We start from the raw sequence: 14,913 nt of genomic DNA, 5'->3' as shown, positions 1-14,913 counted from the left end.
AGATGCACCTGCATTTGGAGATAACTGGCTCTAAGGCTTCCATCTTTATTGGGATCAAGTTAATTTAAAATACAATAAAATCCCAGCCCTCCATCAATAATAGCCTCTTTACTCTTAAGAGACAGATCTGATTTAACCTTTAAGGAAACTCATTTTGGCTTTCCTCCCTGTCTATTGATTTTTTTTTTTTTTTGCTGTTGTTCTCTTCTACATTATTGGTTGGGAGTGATCTAGCTACCTTTTTTTTTTTTTTTTTTTTTTTTTTTTTTTTTTTTTTTTAATGTCGGAAGAAAGATTTTCTTGGCTGCACCTATATCAGTGATGGGAGGAGAAGTTGGTAGCTCAGCAGTGGGCAGTGCGTGAAGAGACTTTAAAGCCCCAGGCATGATCATGACCTAAGTGGAGGTCTTAAATACCTAAGTATTTATTACAATTCTCATGAATCCTATGCTTCTTTATGGTCCCTGCTCTCTCCTGCCTTGCCTTGGAAATCTAGGTTATTTTCTTCTCCAGATTGTGAGATTTTTACCTAGGGTGCAACTCCCACATTACTCACCTAACAATAGCATTTCTTTTTTCATCCACCATCCTTACCATCATGACATATACCCAGACATCCGCACGTCGCCCCTGATATATCCACCATTCAGCAATCAGAAAGGATTTAGGTGACTCATTAAAGAAGATCCAGTGGCTCAGTGTGACAAGGATTTGCATTTTAAAAGAAACAATACTCAAAAGTAGGTGACATTTGAAGCATTTAGGGAAGGCCACTGTGAGTAGATTTTGTACAGGAAACTGTTGGGTGGTTAAGTATTGATCAGAAAGGAAATGTAAAATAGGCACTTACTGTGTCAGATCAAATAAAAGATATCTCATTTAGTTAGTGTGGGTTTAAAAAAAAAAAAAAGTGAAGGAACTCTGCCAGTCAGACTGTGGAGAGAGAGAGTGCCCACTAGGGAAGGGAAGAAGAAACAGAATAGTGAATTGTTTTGCATTTGTGCAGCCACAATTATAAAAGGAGCCAAGAACAGAGTCTGAATCTGAGCAGAGTAGAGTGCCTGGCAAGAATGAACTGTACACTTTCACTGATGATAATGGCCTGAAAATGAGAGCATCACACCCAAAGGAAGGAAGCAGCAATCAGAGATGCTGCTATGCACCCAGAGGTGGGACTGAGGCCCAAGGCCCCACAACTCTTCACAGAGACCTCTCTTTACCCATCACTTCTAAGCTTAGCTCTACTCTCTGATCCTTCTCATGTCCTTCATCTTGCTGAGTGGTTGCTGAGTGGGGAACAGACCTTCATAGCCATTTCCTTTGAAACTGGACACATGCTGGTTTGGCTTCCAACCAACAGTACCTGAGCACCTTTTTGGTTTTGCCACTAAAGAGCTGTATGACTACAGTCACTTAATCTATTCAGACCTCATATGTAGATGAGGGCGCTGGGATGTAATGAAGGACACTTGGATCCCTTCAACATAGGATATATGTTTAACAGATTCCACTGTTTAGAACATAAAAATACTTGAAAAATATCTGGAAAACATAGATCTGTAGCAACCAGATCTATGTGACAAACCCCGAGGTGGTCCAAGAAGTTCTGCTGCTTTGACTGAAATTTGTCTTCAGCCATAATGATTTCTGGGTCACTGGAGATCACTTGCCTCTAAGAATCAGACTAAGCCCTATCATTCAACATGTTTCTGCTATGATAGCATCCAAAGACGTCAGCACAGGGATGACTGAGGACGAGCAGCACTAGCCAGCAAGAGAGAGAAATGGGTGCCAGTGATAAAGCATTTGTCTTGATTTTCTCAACTTGTAGGGTTTCAGTTCACACTAACAAGCAATAATTTTAACCTGTAACCTTTTTATATAGCACTTATAGTGTGTCAGACAATGTTCTAAGCACTAGACATATAGGAAGCTCATTTAGTTTTCCCAGCAACCCTATAAAATAGGTGCTATTATATCCCCTCTTTACAGATGAGGAAGCTGAGACACAGACTAGTTAAGTAGTTTGCCCACAATTACACAACTATTAAGAGATGGGCCTTGAATTTCAAACCAAGAATTCATGTCTTTTTGTGATGGGCGTGAGACAACATCAAGGTCACTTACTTCTAAATCTCTTAGTCAATATATTACCAGGCCAGCAAAGTTTCTCCTACATGTCAGTTCCATTCAGATCAGGCTATTGAGCCTCCAGACTAAATTCCCAAAAGACACTAGAAAGAATCTGGATCTCTAATTAATCTAAGAGTTGGCAGTATGTGGGAAATTAATGAAAAGAGTTCTGGTAAATTCCACTTAACTTTTTCTGCTCTTATAAGTACCTTGGCATGGGAAGTGCTTATAGAGAAAACCATTTCACAAATCAGTAATACACGGCATTTATTAATGCTTTTAACCTTAACAAGCACCATCCTTCAAAGGATTCCCTTTGGACAGAGATGAAAACTGAGGCCAGAGGGTTGCAGTTAAGTGACTTATTCAAGCTCCAAAGTAAATGATGTCAGAGAAGGATCAAAATTCCTATTTCCAGATTTCAGACCAAGGATTTTCAAATGAGACCAGATGGCTCCTATATTTCAATCTCTGTCTTTTTCTCTCTCTCTCCCTCTGAATTTCAAATAAATTTTATCTTAGCATTTGTATAAGCTGGAATACCCACTGGACTTGAAGCGACTGCCTAAACAAGCAAAGGATTAAACAATCATGTCCTATAGATTCCCCTTCTAATGCCTAGAACTCCATTTCACTGTCGTCTTGACTTACCACTTCATCAATTCACCCCTACGTTGTTGCCTCTGGTTTCCCTGGCTCTTTTCTTCCCCTTTCCAAAATCTATGTCCCTGCTACTTGTGATTTTATCTTTTCAAGGCTTCATTTAAAAGCCCAAGTCTTTGTTTAAAATATTCATGGGTTTCTAGTATCCTGAGGGGTTACTGCATAGGTGCCTGATGTGTGTAAAGGCATCTGGGGGTTCATAAGCAAGGGAAATTTCTGCCTGCACTTCCCTGTCTGCCAGGCAGTCTTTGTAGATACTTTAACAACTATTAGCCTCATCAACCTTCTGAGAAACAGTATACATTTTAGGGAAGTCAGTACAGTGTTACTATTAAGGATATAAGCTGTGAATATGAGAACATGGGCCTGACTCCCAGCTCTGCTCCCACTAGCTGGGAAGGCTGGAAGGTTGGCTGGAGGATGCATGATCTAGGATCACCTCTCTCACAGGCCTGGGAGTTAACAGGTGATTGGCCAAGGGCTGGCTGATTCTCAGCTGCTGTTCACCTTGGATCTCTGCCATGTGGGATCCTATCTTCCAGCAAGGCAGCCTGCTTATTCATTCGGCACCCAAGGATCTCATGAGTAGCAGGGGAAAAAAAGCCTTAATGTCCAAGTGTGTTTCAATCTTTTGCCTGCATCACATTTATTATGCCCTTGGACCAAAGCAAGTCACCTGGTGGAGCCAAGATTTAAGGGATGATGACATAAACTCTACTTCTTAATAGACAAAGAGAAATCTTGAGCAATCTACCTTACATTTTAAATTCCAATCATATCACATTAATAAGGTAGATGCTAATGTTCACTGGTGAATCATAAATTCACAGTGAGGATTAAATGATATGAAACACATCAAATGTGCAGTATAGTACCTGGCACCTATAATGCACCCAACAGATCTACTTCACTGTTCAAGTTCAAATACAAATCCTGTAACAGTTATTAAAACATAGGGAATATTCTCTGACATTTTTAGGGAACCAAAATTTGTTCCTGCATTCCTGCTGTACAGTTTTAATTCATGTAACCTTTCTTTCTTTACCAGATGTATGGTAGAATACCAATGTGTGAGCCTAAGAGATATTACTTGATTTCCAATAGAGAACAGGTTTAAACAGCTCAGGAGAAAAAAGGGCGGGGGGGCTCCTACACATGCAGCATACACATTACAATAGACCACAATAAGTTAAAAACTATGCCTGGACCATGAGGATGAAAAGTACTTCATATGCCCTTTGGAATTCTTGACTTTGTTACAGATTAACTATCTGGATGGGGTTTTTGGTTGAGCTCACAATGCCCATATTTTAATTTAAATCATTTCATCAGAGTTGTGGGTGTCTGCAACTAGCTATGTTCTAAATGTTGTAGAAGACATCAACCAGTTTTCCTTTTTTCAGAATGGAAACATGTCTCCAATCATTCTTCTTTCTGTATCCAGATTCTTCCAATGGAATTTTGCAATTTCCTTAGCAAGAGAGGCAGTCTATTTCCCCACTCCTGGAACTGAGCTGGCCTTGTGACTTGCTTTAACCAATAGAAAACAATACAAACAATGTTGTGTGAGTTCTGAGCTTCCATCCCAAGAAGCCTTGCACACTGTTACTCTTGGAATGCTGTAGCTTCCACATGAACAAACGGATTCCACTTGCTGGCAAATAGAAAGTCACGTAGAACAGAAGCAAGGCTTACCAACCAGTAGTCAGCCAGCCCCTGGCAAGTGGCCTGCCAACCACAAGACATGTGAATAAGACCACCCACACCAGTTAAACCAGCAGTTCAACACAGACACATGAGGCAGCACAGCCAGGTCAGCCTAGACTACTGAGACTGGAAGAGTTACCTAGGCAACTAAATTTTGGGGTGCTTTGTTATACAGCAGAATCTGACACAAAACTAATGGTTGCAACGTTTTGCATCCTCTTTGGCAGGCTTCCTGAAAAGTCTAACACTTCAGGAGATCCAGATAGCCCAACAGTCTATTTGTTGGACTCCATGTGCCTTGGTAGGTGGGGAATGAAAATTTTTGCTAAAAAATTCTCCCATCTTTCTGTCACAAGCTGGGAGAGGGGTTTCCACTCATTGCCTTCCTTTCCCATGGATGTACACAATATATCTGTGCACTTATTACATAGATGCATTCCATCTGTGAACAAACCATGAAATGCTTCTCTGTTGTCAACATGGCATAATGAAAATGGCGTAATTTTCACAGACCAACTTAAGCTTTACCTGAGCTTTGATATTAGTTGTGTGATCTGAGAAAATTTTCAACCTCTCTAAGGCTCATTTTTTCAACTGCAAAATGAGATAGATTTATTTATTTATTTATCTGTCTCTCTATTTATTTATTATTTATTTATTTATTTATTTATTTAACAAATTAAACTACAACTTGTGGTTACTACGTTAAAACACAGTATTTGTGTTGGGGTTTAAAGTCAGTCTCAAGTTTTTTTCACATTCCTCCCACTGACAAGTATAGTCTATGTTCTATTCCCTTTACTCTGGCCGGGGTTTGTGACTGCTGTGACCAACAGAATATATCAGAGGTGACACTAGCAGTTTTTATGCCTAGATGTTGAAAGACTAGCTTCCTATCCTTTAGCTTCTACCACCTGTCTGCCAGAACTCAGAACCCTGAGCCAGGTGAGGAGTTGGACTGCCCTGCTAAAAAGAATACCTGGAAAGGATGAGAGACTATGCAGACAGGGATAGGGGCCCAGCAGAGATCAACCTTTTAGACATCTTCACTGATATGCCATGCATGGAAATGAAGCCATCCTGGACTCTCCAGTCCAGCCCAACCACCTACTGAATACCAAGGATGATACCAGGGGACATCACATGGAGCAGGGAAAAAAAGCCAGAGGAGCCTTGCTTGAATTTCCAACTCTAGAGTCATTAGATACTATGACTATTGTTTTAAGACACTCAGCTTTGGGTTAGTTAAGGACAATCTGCACATGGTAGGCACTCAGGACACAGGCTGCCTGGGACTGAGAATTTTCTGGGGTTCAAGACATCAGTGTTCAAACCAGGAAAGTCAGACTTAATATATATGGAGATTATCATTGCTATTGTGTACTACAGCAAAAAAAAGAACAGTATTGTGGAGATTTCATTTCTTAGTAGAACTACCCTAAAGCCACCATGGGATTTCATACCTTCACAGGACACAAAAAATGTTTCTGGATGGAAACACTGCATGATGCTCTTTTATAGAAGACAACGTGTTGAAAATCAGTTCTAAATGATTTTCCTTATTTATGAGACATTTTCTTTTATTTAAGAAAGGCTTTCTTTAGAATCCTTCTACAGGTGTAAAAAAAACAGCAATGTGAGCCCCAGAGGCATTTCAAACTTCATTTCCAACAAAAGCATTTTCACTGAAGTTTTAAAATAACTTTAATTATCAAAGCATTGATAGATATAGCCCACATCTTACTAAAATTAGTTTCTTTTTCAATTGTTATTTGGGAAAGATATAAAATGTATATAACTACAACCTTAATTTTTACCCTAAATGTAAATTGTAAATTTATTCATATTGTAAAATAATCTAAATTGGATTTCTTTTCCTAGTGGAAAAATAATGATCTGGGTTGAAAATTTAGAAAATCTAAAAAAGAAGAACAATGTGAAAATATTTTTGATAAAATAAAGGCATTTTTCTCTCTAAGAGCTCTTGGTTATCATGTACATAAATGAAAAAAAAAGAAAAGAAAAGAAAAAGAAATGAAAAAGGAATCTGCACTGCCAGTGATGTCAAGAGTTCTTAACAACCCAAAATGAAGAAAAATGAACAACAGAAAGGCTAGTAGAATGATACTTGAAGAACATGGAGAATAGAAGCCGCATACCAGCCCCCACCCCATACAAAATCTAGAAGCAGGTGCACCTGAATTATGTGCCAGTGTCTTTTGACTGGAAAATGGGAAGTCAAAGTTGTGAGTGGTCCAGTCACAGTGTTCAACATCCCTGTACACCTGGTTCCACACTGCTCAAAGGCAGGGGGCTGAAGGTGAGACCCTTCTTCATAGTAGAATTACTAGGTACAAGTATATAAATATTTTTTATTCCTATCATCAAATTGCTTCTCAGATGGTTTGCAGCAATATATATTTCCATTAGCCTTATTTTATGAATTGCATTTGGTATTATCATTATTTAAATTTGCCGATTAGGGAAAAAAATGGTACTGCTCTTTTTCTTTAGTGTTTTAAATTAGTAATGACTAAATTAATTATCCACATTTATGAGATATTTATACACTTTTTTGGATTGGTCTATTTATAACTTTTATTTATCTTATTTTGGGGTATCTTAGTTACTTTTTTGTTTACATATATGCTATTTGTTCAAAATTACTTCCAGGTGGATTTTTTTTCCACAATGAGTTTTATATATTCATATTTATAAATCCTAATTGCTCATTCTTTTGGATGATTGGAGAATTTGGGAGAGTAGTAAACTCTTCCAAATGATTTACAGAATGTTAAGGGATTCTGCAGTCTAGGCCTCAGCTCAAATTTGTGACAGGTGTCTCTCTTGATGTCAAAACAAACAAACAAACAAAACCCCTCTTGGAATTACTATTTTCCTATTCAATCCTATTATTTCAAATCGCCTATTTCTGACCATTGTCATTACAAGGATATCCTTTTTTTCCCCTCTATTACTTAAAGTATTTCACACTGTTTCAGCAAGCACTGCCACCAGGCCTTTTGAGTTGGTGCTGCGGCGCTGCAATGCACCCTCTTTGGTTCTGACCACAGGATCCCCCCTTCTCCTCTATCCGTGCATATTCTAAATGCCACGAAGCAGGGTGTGGGACTTTGGTACTGAGGACCTCCGACTGCAGCTGGATTGGGTGTAAGGGGTTAGTGAGACTCAGCTGATGTCTGGCTTTATCTCCCCTTGAGTCCTGGGCTGCACATAAACATTACCCAGGCATTCCCAAGAAACAGTTGGCCCAGCTTGCCCGACCCTAGGGGAGTCTGGCGAAACCGAACCCCTGGCGGTTGCTAAAGAACTACTTGCTTTCCCACCTGGGTTCCCCACCCTAGCTGGTAGGGTTTGAGGGTGGGTATGTATTTCAGTTTGTCATAAAGAGATCAGTTCCTGTGCTGAAAGGCAAACCTGGGGCAGTGTTTGACAGAGCTGGGGGACGCCAGGAGGGACAATTACTGCGTAAGTGGTTCTCACGCTGGGGCTGGCATTGGGTGCCAGCTTGCACATTAACTCCTTTGACACTATTTTCCCCAGTTTACTCAACATTCTCAAGGGATGGCTTTGTCGATTGTTTCTCTGGCTGCTGTTTGGACAGTCGATAGCCCCTTGATGCCAGGTTCGGCTGTCTAATAAGAAAGAGGCCAACGTGAAATTTTAAACTCAACAACCGCTGGTCCTGGGATGGGGTGGCTCCAGCTCTGTTCTTTCTCTCTTCTCCCCCTCTCTTTAATGGTAATGGGCTTTTATCAAATGCCTGTCTTTCCTCATTCTCCCAGGCTTTGGGGTAGGAGGATCATTAGCAGGGATGGGTCAGAATCAGGGGGAGTTGAAACTTCCAACGGAAATTAACAGGAGATGATGCTAAGCCCGAATGTAAGCAGATATAATTTATGATATTAAGGTGATTCCAGACAAATGCCTATGATTGGGATATTTTCGGTGTCAATTTCCAACCCGAGTCCACGATAGACTGGACAAGAGTCAGGCTCTGACCTAAAGCAAAGTACGTGGCTTAGAGAGCAGAGGGGGGGTGGATTTATGAACACAATCTGGTCCTACAGCCACATCAATAAGACGTGTAGACATCACAGCTCCAAGGTATTTGTAAACAGTTGCAAAAGAAAGGTACAGAAATAGGAATTGCTTTCTCCTCTAAATCCCCTGGTTAGCATTCCAGCGAAAGCACATTCCTGGCATCCCTCTAGCACCCACCTACCAAGGTGTAAATACAGGTCAGATGCTCTTTTTAAGAACAAATCTACAGTCTATAACTAGCTATCTTGGTATTGTCATGATCTTTCTATGTTGCTCATGTTACAAGTTCTGTCCAACTTGTAATTTTAACCTATTAAATCAATTTCCCTTTTAGCTGCCACACTAAGCACCTTTGAATTTTACCAACTGAAACAACTTAGAATAAGCAAAATGTTCGATTTTTTTTTCATTGACTCTATCTTTAGCCCAAATTAAAGTACCAAAAATGGAATAAATTTTTACTTAAAAAAGTTTTTGCTCTTTCCAAATCAAATGTGCTCATTTCCCATGCCTTTATTTAGTAACGAAATTTCTTAAAAGATTTCCAACTTGGTTCTATAGAAAGTTCTTTCTAAGTTCTCTAGAAAGTAAAAAAAAACACCAAGTGGGACATTTCTGTATATGATTATCAAGTATCATTTCTATTTCAATTAACGGAATTGTAATTTTTCCATAAATTCTTCATTAGTTCAGAAATCCCAACGTCTTAATTTTTGTTTCTCACAAATACAAAAGCAACAGAAAAGTAGAAGTGAGATGGTGACTCCTTCCAGAAATTAAAATGTCCCTCTTAATTGGTCTTCTTAATTGCCCTGACCACACCCTCTTTTGGGGGCAGGGGAGGGATAAGAAGAATAACCCACAAACTGGAGATTGAGTTATAGTCATCTGATATTAAAGGAGAAGAACATTTTAAAAATGCATTTGCTGATCATTGCCACTTGCTTTGCAGAACCTAATACATCCCTCCCTGATAACATCAAAGGAATTAAGGCCCTCTTTATGTAGCAAATGCTTTTCACAGTTCAATAACCATTCCTGTTGCTGCTATAATGTTTCACCCACATTTCCCTGTGCTCAGAGGGGGCCTCGGAATTGGAACGGTTTCATTTCTATTGAAAGCACCTTCAGCTCTTCTTGCTGCATTTGACCACCCCTCTCCAAATATTTGCAGGTCATAATCATTCTATTACTCAGCACAGAGGAAAAATAATTTCTCTGCTTTGGAGCCTAGTTTCCGAGACAGAATAAAAATGTCCTGCCCTGGAGTTATCACTCATTTTCCTCTGACTGTCTAAAGAACTGAACCAAGAGGTAGTGAGTGAGTGGCTTGACACATGAACCAGAAACAAACAGCAAAAGACAGGAATCAAGAGCCCTAATGTGCCTGCAATAGAAACCATTGTGCGAGGCACTTCCTGGGAATTATTTAGGGATTATGGTGTCAAAATTGCTTAATCTGTAGGAAATACCCCAGGCCTTCAATTCACATCAGCAAAAGTGTATTAAGTGCTTACTCTGTGCTCAGGACTGAGTTAAGCACTTAGGGGAACAAAAAGAAAATATAAGTGTATGGCTGTATAAGCAAAAGTGTGAGTGGATTCTATTGAAGGAGGTCAAAGGTGGGGGGTGTATATGCCTCTGTGCAAATAGTATTTTCTTCACACCTTAATAACACTGGAGGTGGGGCTTCTCACCTCCTCCTTAGATCTCTCTGAAACAAAACAAAACCAAAAAAAGTTTTACTGTGGATTGGTTGTTTTAATTTTTAGTTACAAGAACAAACACCCTGATGGTTTTGAAACCCAAGAAGGAGGAATCATTAAAATCAACATCTGTCAGAGAGCAAAAGCGGGAGGAGGCAGCACTTACAAAGGCTCTCAGATCCTTAAAAGGCCTGCTCTGAAGACATCAGGGGAAGAGGGATGAATGGGAAAGAAAAACTAACTGGGATGTGTTCTTTAGCATTTATTTTAGCAAGACCAGAGAGACAAATTTTGAGGGAGACCTCTGAGTCTCTAACATTTAGGAATGTTTTCACCTCTTGTTTTTGTTTTACTTTTTTACTTTGCAAAATGAAAAGACTCCAATTTAATTTTTTCATTAACTCACCTAGATAGTTCTCAGGTTTCTCAATCCACTCTGAACCCTCTTTTAAGGAAAGATTCGGCCATGCTTGTTGTTTTAAAAAGGTTTCTAATCACAGGAGAACTACATTCAACTCTGCTCATTTCCTGTGCCAATTAACAGACAGGAGCGGTTGTCTCCCCACTGTTACCACAAGGAATTCCGGGGACTGACCCTTTCAGACTTCACTCCCAGTGCCTGGGAAAGTGGCATCAGTTTGGGAAAGAGGCAGGAAGTTGGAAATCCTGAGAGTCACAGTCCAAGAGCCTGAGAACCAGGAGGGCAGAGGGGCTCATAGGCAAAGAGGGTGGAAGCCCCAGGAGTGAAGGAAACTTTATTTTTATTTCTAAATTGTATTTGGTAATGAAAGTCTAGGTCCTGGGAATTAAACAACAGCAAAAAATACCTTGTTTTATTGGGCACTCAAGGAGATTCCTAGGTCTGGTGAGCACTATATAAATCTGCCAAAAAGGTCCAAGTGTTCCTGTCCCCTGAGTTTAGATGAAGGGAATGGAAACCACTGAGGTTGGCCCAGGAGGCTTAGGGTTCTTGTGGACTCTGGGATCCGGTGCTTATAGCCGCTCTGACTTCCTCAGAAACCAGGAGGCTGGATGGCATGAGAAAAGGCGCCAAAGAGAGAGGATGAGATCTATCTACGAAAACTGGGACTGCGATTGATCAACTGGAAAGGCTGAAACCAAATCAGGAAAATCTCCTTCCCCTGCCTGGAATGATGACCCAGTCTTCCCTTCTTAACTAAATTTTTGAAGCCCCTCCTCCTGCAAGAACCTGATACATTGACTCTTCTCCTGTATTACCTACTGATATACTGACCTTGTAGAACGGATTACCATAAAACTCAGTCAGTAGCTTAAAACCACCACCACTTATTATTTTCCAAAGTCTGTGGTGGCCTGGGAAATTCTGCTGGTTTGGACTAGGCTTGGCTGATGCCAGCGGAGCTCCTACAGATGATGAAGGTCAGCAGGAAGTGGGCTGGGTGCCAGCTGGTGTGGGGTGGCCGAGTAGGGAAGACACAGCTCTGTGCCATGTGCTGTCTCATCCTCTGGCAGCCTAGCTCAGGCCTGTGCTCATGGTGGTGGAATAGTTCCAAGAGAGTACCAGTGGACGGGACCTCTTGAAGATAGCCACTCCCCATATCAGGTTCAGCAGCTAAACTCTGTGCAACTCCAAGAAACCACATGGGCTTGAACGGGGACAAAATAGAGCCCAGAGACCTTTCCTTAACTTTCCACAGATACCTGAATTCCCCCAGGAGGGTACCAGAACCCCAAAAATGGCTCTGAAATAATTTCAACAGCTCAACAGGATAGGGATACAAGGATTAAGACTGTTTTAAAGAAAATTATAAAGAAATGTACTGCTGAGTTTTACACATCAAAATTTCTACATAAGTTCATGGTTTCTTAAGCCCAGGAACATATTTCTTAACTGTAAGTAAATCCAGATAAATAGTAACTAGATACATAATGTCCCAGTTTTGTGGGCATCACTTTTTCACCTCCAATTGTAGAAAAAGAATTATGATTAGTATGATATTTACTTCTGCAAATGGTGCAGGAATAAAAAAAAGCTCTTGTCCTCCAGGTATTTGTGTTTAACTTGGACATAAGTTCAAAGCAAGGGGCACCTGTGGTCAATCCAATACAGGAGTTCTGGCCTCAACAAATCTGCAAAGGCTCCATGTAATAAACTGATTGCAAAAATGGCCCCCATCTTCCAGGCCATGCTGTATGCATGCCATATGCAATATCACTTTGTAGCTTGCTTCTCTTAAGAGGCATGGTCTACTGTAATACCTGTTGAATCTGGGCTGGCCTTGGGATCCATTCTAACAAACAGAACGTAGTGAAAGTGTCATTGTGCCACTTTTGAGCCTTGTCATCATCAAAGGCCTGTATTACTGGTTGCCCCCCCTCCACCCCAGGATACGCAAGCTCAAGAGAGGAAGAATCATGATCTTCCTCTAAATGTTGCTGTCAGCCTGGCAAAAACTCTTGAGGCATGCAACTACACAGCACAGCTACCTGCTTACAGTGTGGGAACGAAGAAATATAGGAAGAAAAAAAGATCACAATTTCTATCCCAAATTATCTTGCCATGGCTTAATTGTTTTCAAAGAAATTTTGGGTATTCTTCAAAGTGTGTACTAGATCTAGATCTTGTTCACATCTCTTTAGCTTCCTTCCTCCCATAACTCTGCTCAGAAAGAGGCAGATGCATTCCAATCAGCATTGGCAGCTACCAAAGGGAAGGTCACAGACGGTAATAATATAGGCAGGCTCAATAACAAGATGTTTGAAATATGCCCCAGAGCTATTAGATGAAGTTGTGGATACTAAAATTTACTCCTAAACCCAGCTCTTTGTGTAACGTCAAGTACAAGCCAGCTGTTCATCAGCCTTAGGAAATAAATGCAAGAATAATTAATTAAGGGAAGATGTTTCAGAGCTGAACAAGAGGGGAATGGTGTTTTGATGCATAAGTAGTTGGCCTCCATTGTAAAATCTTTCTTCCTCTCTGTGTGCCATAACCATATTGATCAGCTTCACTCCAATGGAATTTCTGTACCCACTCAAAAATTTGTGAGGTGTGATTCTGACTCGGTTGTCTGGGAGTCCTTGAAGCTGACCTGGCTAGGGATATATGTTGTAAGGAAAGCTCACACATGATGGTACTGTGGCTTTCACGCTTCCAGGAACATCTCTACTGAGGGCTTCCCATGTACCATGGCCTTACCACTTGCCAAACACTAGTAGAAAAACAACATCTGGCCATTGCCCTCAAGAGCTTACAGTCCAAGGAGGACACAGGTGGTTGAACCATTTGTACGAAACTTACTTGCCAAAATAGTTTGAAAGTTTATTGTCAAAAGCAGACATGAAACTGGGATCCTGCTTTTAGACCCTCAAATATTGAGAAAGCCCCATCTGCCCTTCTCTTCAGGATAGTTTATCTCCCCATCGAAGACCCACACTCTGACACTTCTGTCATTATGAACTAATGGCTTTTATGCCTATCATCATTCCATCAAATTACTACAATATTATGATGGAGAAACAAAGAAGCCTTTGCCTTACTTTCAGCACTATGGACCAGACTGTAGTGGTCACTGGATGTATCCATCATGATGACATCACTCCTTTTGTTATTCTCAATACTGGGGGAAAAGAAACTGGGTGACAAGAACAAGATAATGATTTAAAGGAGCAATCATAAGAATCAATGCCTACAGAGGCCAAACAGGAAATGAGACTAAGTAAGGTGACTAAATGAGACGTAACAAGGGATGGTGGGGGGGCGGGGGAGGGTTGGGCACAACAGGGGGCATGTGCTCCATGTAAAGAAATCATGTCAAGGCCCAGCCAATTGTTGCCATGATGGAATGTGGTGGTATAACTGCCAGAGCTTTTCTGAGAGCATGCAGAAATCCAGGTTTGAACTGAATTCCCTCAATCTTGCAATTATGAGTAGTTGGGCTTTTTTCTTTTAAATAATGTGAGGGCCATACACAGTATCACATTGGGTAGAATGTGGCTTTGGGGAAGCCAATTGGGTGTCCAGAACAAGGAATATAGAGCTACACTAAAAGAATGCCACCACACTGGGGATCCACGTCAGCTTAATCAAATGTGAGGTTCCTTCTCCAAAGTTTAAAATACAGAGAAAAGCCCCTGTAGCTTTATCATCAGTCTACATAAATCAGTGGAGGAAGAAGCGAACCATCCCTCAGGTGCAGATGTCAATATGCCAAAAATCTTGCCTTGGCCCTGCTCTGCATGTTATGGTTTTCATTGAAGCCTTTGAAGCTTATGAGAGTACATGCACCTTGGTCCTGGACAGACTACCTGTGTACCCTGGGTTGAACCACCACAATGTGCCTCTGGAAGTGGGAGGTGCCTGGGTCTGTCTTCAGTAAGGGAAGCAAACAGAATCAGTTTTGCCAGAGGTGAGCTGGGGAGGTTGGCTGTGCCCCAAGGAGCCAGGCTTCAAGCTGGCTTCTAATTCAGTTTTCCAAAGCAATAGATCTATTCAAAGACTCCTTCTGGTTCAGTTTAATGAAACCACAGAAAATTTGCAAACTAAACTCACCAAGATGAGACACTAATAGAAAGCAGATTTTTCTTCTTTGGATGCCATAGCTAATGAGAGCATCTTCAGGGAGGCACTGGAGTAAACCCATTCTCTGTGTCCTCA

Source organism: Canis aureus, chromosome 26 (genome assembly GCF_053574225.1).
Source record: "Canis aureus isolate CA01 chromosome 26, VMU_Caureus_v.1.0, whole genome shotgun sequence".
Lineage (NCBI taxonomy): Eukaryota > Metazoa > Chordata > Mammalia > Carnivora > Canidae > Canis > Canis aureus.
The sequence above is the reverse complement of the archived record's forward strand: the minus strand, read 5'-3'. Positions refer to the sequence as shown.